Source organism: Cydia splendana, chromosome 10 (assembly GCF_910591565.1).
Source record: "Cydia splendana chromosome 10, ilCydSple1.2, whole genome shotgun sequence".
In the NCBI taxonomy this organism is placed as follows: Eukaryota; Metazoa; Arthropoda; class Insecta; order Lepidoptera; family Tortricidae; genus Cydia; species Cydia splendana.
This window is the reverse complement of record NC_085969.1, coordinates 15564578-15570944: the sequence shown is the minus strand read 5'-3', so window position 1 is coordinate 15570944 and position 6367 is coordinate 15564578. Positions and strand designations below refer to the sequence as shown.

At 38.5% G+C, this 6367-nt stretch overlaps 1 non-coding gene across 1 annotated transcript; it reads left to right on the top strand.

Annotated features, from left to right (window-relative positions):
- The first annotated feature begins 3831 nt into the window (after positions 1-3831).
- Trnaa-agc (transfer RNA alanine (anticodon AGC)) lies at positions 3832-3905 on the top strand. The gene has a single exon. It is a non-coding gene; the product is annotated as a tRNA-Ala (tRNA).
- Positions 3906-6367: the final 2462 nt, after the last annotated feature.

Below are 6367 nucleotides of genomic sequence, written 5' to 3'. Positions count from 1 at the left end.
TAACGACCGACATCAAAATTACATATAATCGTTCCTGTTATACACAATTATTCTACTCGTAATAACTTTTATATAAAGGTCTGCGTATGTTCAAGCATATCAGTCATCAAATATGAAGTGCGCAATATTGCTTATATTAGTTTTCTTATTTGAAGCAAACGCTTTCACTGTGAACGCCCAAAGCTCATCGGACTACAATTCCCAAAATGATACCAATGAAGGGTCGACTTGCGGAGATAGTCAAACTGTTTTGATTGACATAACTCCAGGCCAAGAGTTTAATCCGGGATTGGTTATAATTCACGCAACAGCATCTCTAGAAGGAAGCAATGAAACGTTTGAGACATTTGATTCGGTGTTCAACGGTGATTGTCCCTCGGGGTACAGAAGGGCACTCGATGAGAGCTGTAAACGTGTTATATTTTGACTGTATAGTTTGGTGGTACGTCGTGACATTTTGAAAAATAATTGTCAGTAAAATAATAAAATTGTGGTAGTAAGTATGTGGTAACGACTGATTACGAAGTGACCATCTCCTGCGACGAAATTTAAAGGTCTCTGTGAAGACCCAATTCGTATTGAGTTTACATGGGAACTTTAGCCAAAACTCTCTTAGTGCTGAGTACAGTCAGCAGCAGGTTGCTAAGCGGGCCATGTGTTCAAAATGATCTTGACGCGACTTTATTGTTAAGAGAATAAGAGCGTGTCAAGGTAATTTTGAACACCTCGCCCGCTTAGCAACTTCTGCTGCTGACTGTACTATATAGGCTAGTAAATAGTGCTGTTGATGTGGCTTTGATTGATATACAGTCGAAATTAGATGAATCGGTGCGACTAAGGCTCAAAAATATCTCTACATGCCCTTTAACGTCTTGATAGTAGAGGCTTTGTTCAGGTATTTGTGCATACCTTGGCCGCTCCGATTTATCTGATGGCAACTGTGAATAAAAAATAGATATTTTCTTCGCAACACCACATGCTTGCACTTGCACTTCGCATCACCAGGATGAGCCTAGTGTTGGTAAAACCTCGAGACTTTTGATTCCTCTACTTTAAGACTAAGTACTCAGTTTTTCAGACTCTTGTTACGGTTACGACCAGACTATGCTCCTCGCGCTGCCGCGATGTTGCCCGCTCCGGCCACACACGATTAATCGCGACGCTCCCTACTTCATATTGCCGTTCCCTTGACTCGCGCCAAAAAACCGACAAAATAGGGAGCGGTCGCCTGGACGAGAAGCATGACGAGCGGCATGACGAGTAAAGAGGCCCACTGATTAACAGTCCGCCGGACGGTATCGGCCTGTCAGTTAGAACAAAATTTTGACAGTTCCGAACAACTGACATGCCGATACTGTCCGGCGGACTGTTAATCAGTGGGCCCCTCGTGGCCACACTACGTCTCTGCCTACTTCCCTCGCTACTTCCCATGCCACTCCTCGAGTATTGGCCGGGGTATTAAAACTAAACATGTTTTTATTTTTCAACTTATTAGAGACCCAAGTGTTTGTAAAGACTTGAATCCTTTTAGAGAATATTAATTTTTTTTTCTCCAAAAAAACTAAATGCAAAGTACTTAGGTAGTTATTTAAAATATCGTGTCGCCATATAAGAAAATACCTTGTAAATAAATATACCCGTAATGTTATGTCGTGTTGTGTATGAACAAAATAAATAGTTCATAACATATATTAGGTTATAACCTATGATATGAGGGTCTATTAAATTTAAACTTCCACCGTTAAACTTCATTATCACTTCGCTAGTTCCGACATGCCCGTCATGGCCGTAGTGTGATGGATTCCCCGTGGATCGTTTGTAAAATGGGGTTAAACCCGTTAAAGGTTAAACCCGTGTCACACACCTGCCTGTGGCCAAGATTAACGAATGTGTAAATTAATATAGCTGCATATAGCCGCAATTAATATTAGGCAGGTATCTAATTTAAGCTAATATTTTAGTCAGTTTTGACGCATGAGGCTTGTACAAGCAGTCTCGCAAAGTTTGCCGAGCCCTGTTTAAAATGTTCAGACATTCCGAGGTTTGCATTATGACTAGGACACCCACGACGCCGTCGTCAAAGGCATAAAAGGCCACTTTATCATTATTATGTAGATAATTCAAACACAATATTTAATTCTGCGCAAACAAAGCGAAAACTACGAGAATTTCCAATTCACTTCCACCAGACCAGATTCTAGAATTATTGGAACACGAAAAACAACAACAAAGGTTAGCTTCGATATTAAAAAAGTTTGAAGAATGTTTCGAATGATGGCCTCATAGCGGGACGGCTGAGTAAGTCGGGATGCAAGTGAATGCGCAAACTTGTGTTCTGTGTTCTGCCGGCTGCACAGTTGTTTAACGGAATGAAAAATCTTTCTCTCGTTGGTTGAATTTCAAGTTTTTGCCAGCAACTACAAATGGAAACAATAGCACGGCATCACTTGACGCTATGCAATGCAGCTCGCCAATCTAAAATAATACCGATCTACGTTTACATAATACATAAAAGACCAAGGGCAACATCGGGCAAGCGTTCTGCATAAAAACGGAAAGCAATTTACAGGGTACAGTGGCCACTTTTATCAAAATAAACAAGGTATAGTTGTAGTGGCAAATCATAGAGTTAACATCACCAGTCCGGCAAGGTTTATTGTTTGTGTGCGCAAAAGTAGAGATTTGCTGATGTGAACTCGGTTTCCCACGATAGAGGTTAAAATGACTCATGCTCATAGATTTCTTCTCCTCTAAAGGTCACATTTTCCCAACCGATTCTCGTCAAATTTTTGAGCAGGTTCAATAAGTATACCTACTAATGGAAATTTTACATCGATTCAGTTTCATGAAAATTCTAGTCAGATAGGAGATGCTTAAAAAGGGGTAAAACCGTACAATGTACATGAAACAACAACATTGCTCCCGTGCCTACACTTTTTCTTGTCTTTACTTTACTTGCTCAATTTTTAATGAAAGCGCTCGCACCTAACGCCCACTTTGCATTAATAACAAATTACCTACTATTTCCAGAAAGTTCGTTTTGTGCAAACTTTTCTCTAATTACCGAGTACTTTATAAAATGTCAACTCAACGTTCTCATTAGCATAAAATACCGTTTTAAAATTCTAACTTTAAATGGCTATAAATTAAGTTGAATCGATGAATCGAGTTAATCGCCTACAACTCGATCCCTGCCGCCTGTCTCGCGGAAACTTTGACAAACTTTGCCCTGCATTGGGCCACATACAAACTCAAAATACAACTCTAATCACCCTTATTTTAAATACGATAAACTCTATATTTCCCTAATTTGAAGATAAAGGTATATTTGACGGACAGTTTCAGATTGCAGTTGATAAACTAAAGCGCCACAGCAAATTATGTTTTATGCGTCGGTAACAAAAGTTATTCCAGCACCTGTTAGAATCAGTTGAGCTGTACTGATGGATTCAAATCATTTGCGTTATTGCTGCTAGTTCGATACAGTTGGAGTTTTATTCGTATTCAATTCTATGCTGGCATTCAGCAGTTCAAAGTTTTGAGTGTATAATTTTGAAGTTTTTATTACCTACGGTCTTCAGTGCTCTCGTTTCGTGGAAATAACACTTCATGTTCTTTCAGGGTTAATTTATCTGGGGGTGTATGGTGTACAGGTAAAATACCTACATATACATTTAATTTTTAAATTAGTGAATCACTCTGATTTGGCTGTGGATTCTATTTTATGTCATTGGCACTCTCACTATTTTTTGTGATATAGGAGGCAACGTCACGCGCAGGCGAATCGCCTAAAGCGGTATGTATGCTGGAAATATTCGCTGTATTGGGTAATGTCTTGGTAGCTCAGATGGCAGAGCACTGGGCTAGCGATCCAGTGTTCGTGGGTTCAAGTCCCACCAAGACAGTGAATTTCCCACTTTTAATTTGTTTTTCTAAATTGAATAGCATCGTTCGCAGCCGTTTCTGCTTGATAGAAAATTAATTTGGTATGTAAGCGATTACCGTCGCCCATAGAACACCCGCAACACCAAAGGGGTTGTAAGGACGACGCCGGCATTTAAGATGGGAATATGTTATATTTAATCAAAATTATAATCTTTACTCCGGCAAAGTAATTCATCATGTCATATTAAGTGCATCCCTTCAACTGAACTCTTTGCCTTAAACCACTCGACACGTTCGGTTCGACACGTCAAAGTATATGACGCCACGCCAGGACGGGTCCCTAAGGGCAATCCACATTGGAACATATTTTACCTTTTCTATAATAACATTCATAAAAGTATGCTCCGGCAAAAAATATAACTTTATTTTTGTGTACCTATGAAATATGGCGACCGGCACAGTATACTCGTATTCGATTCGACGGGCACGGCGGTGGACGAGGTTTCAAAATAGTCCTAATTAGTAATTTTGTTTAGGTATTATAGGCCCACCTACACTACCATTACACTATTCTATACCCACACAACAACAACAACACAACACATAACATGACACACACTACACATAAAATAACATTCACAGTACGTATGGTCCTAGTTTCCCGCACTAGTGCGTAAAATTGCACTTTTCGTGCGTATATCAAAAGTTTAAAGGGCCATATGTACTGTAAAACGTTGTACGATACACGTGCGAATAGGTAATTCGCAACTCGTGTCGATTTAAAACACTCCCTTCGGTCGTATTTTAATTTATTGCCACTCGTTTCAAATTTCCTCTTTTCCGCACTTGTATCGTAAATAACTATTATACCATTTTATACAGTAAGTACACATGGTGCTACTTTACCGCCCTAGAGCGAAAATTTAAAGGGCCATATTACTGTAAAATTTTGTACAATACACGTGCAAAAAGGTAATTCGCAACTCGTGTCGATTTAAAACATTCCCTTCGGTCGTGTTTCAATTTATCGCCACTCGTTGCTAATTTCCTACTTTTCGAACTTGTATCGTAATGTACTAAAACAGTAAGTCCCTTAGAAATAAAATAGACTATAACTCCCGCAACACCTGAGTGGAATAACACGCTTTGTGACCAAGTATGATGAAAACATAATAAATTAGGTACAGTCACCTGCAATAATGTCGTTTCTTTAAGATATTTTCGCGTTCATTTAGGAAGTTAAAATTGATACTACAATTAATTCTCCGTCGCAACAAAAACAAAACACTTTAGAGCAGCATCACTCAAACAGTTGAAGTGGAACCAAGTGGAGACACCTTTAAGTGTAGGGTGACCATCAATCTCGATCACTTCGAGGACGGGTCGAGACATATCCGGGTAACATCACAGAGTGTGGACCACTCTAATGACTTGCCGCGGTCTCGCACGCACTTTAAGTTTGATTTAGGTAATCTTGAGGGTCCTCAAGGGTCTTCACATGTCAAATTAGCCTTAAGAATTTCCTTTAAACATGGTCAACATTATTTGATATATGTACTCGTACATAAACGCGTTTGAATAAGCAAAATCCGTTTTTGTCACACATAATAAGGTTGAAAAACCAAATCTAAATAGTTACCTACTTTTAAAATTAGTTGATATGAAACGTACGTATCATACAAGTAATTTCAACAAATCTAATGTTTATATTTTTACGGGATAGCCACAAGCTTTAGCAATAAATTTTGTAGTAAAAGCATTTAGTATGACCTACATAATATTTTGCTCGAAAAAATTGTCTCAAGACGTGGAATCACCTGTATTTCATCAGCCTATAATATTATGATTACCGATTTAAGGGAAACTGAAACTTTTATAATTTGACATCAGATTTCGTGACACTCAGAACTGCGATGAAACAAAGTAGGTACCACAATTAAAACAATGTCGTTGAGCAAACGATAATGGGAAACCGATACGGAAATAAACATTATTTACTGAAAACTGCTGACGCGCGGTTCAAAGTAAACTTTTCGAGCCGATAATAACAATTATATTACGCACAAATAAAATTCCATTTGAATATTGAATGACAAAAGTTACTTTGTCACCGTACCGTGGAACGATAGATGTGTGTTGGGGATGGGATGGAAGAAGGTAATCCAAACTGCCAAAGACAAAAGTAAGCATACGATTCGAGCCCTTAGCCCTTTGAAAATTTGAAAGGTAACCGAATGAAGAAAAGACGAAATATTGTCAAAAGTAAAATACTAACTTATTGATTGCTCTAAACGTAACCGTACACGTAAAACGTATCGAAGAGTACAATACCTGTACTAGTTTATACAAATTCTTAACGTCCCGTTATTTGATTTTGACAATCGTTCCATAAGAGTAGCTGTTCTAAACTATACAGACGTACAGAATTTTTAAATTCTTTTCCTATAGATATCCAGAAGACCTTACCGATACAATTTAATTT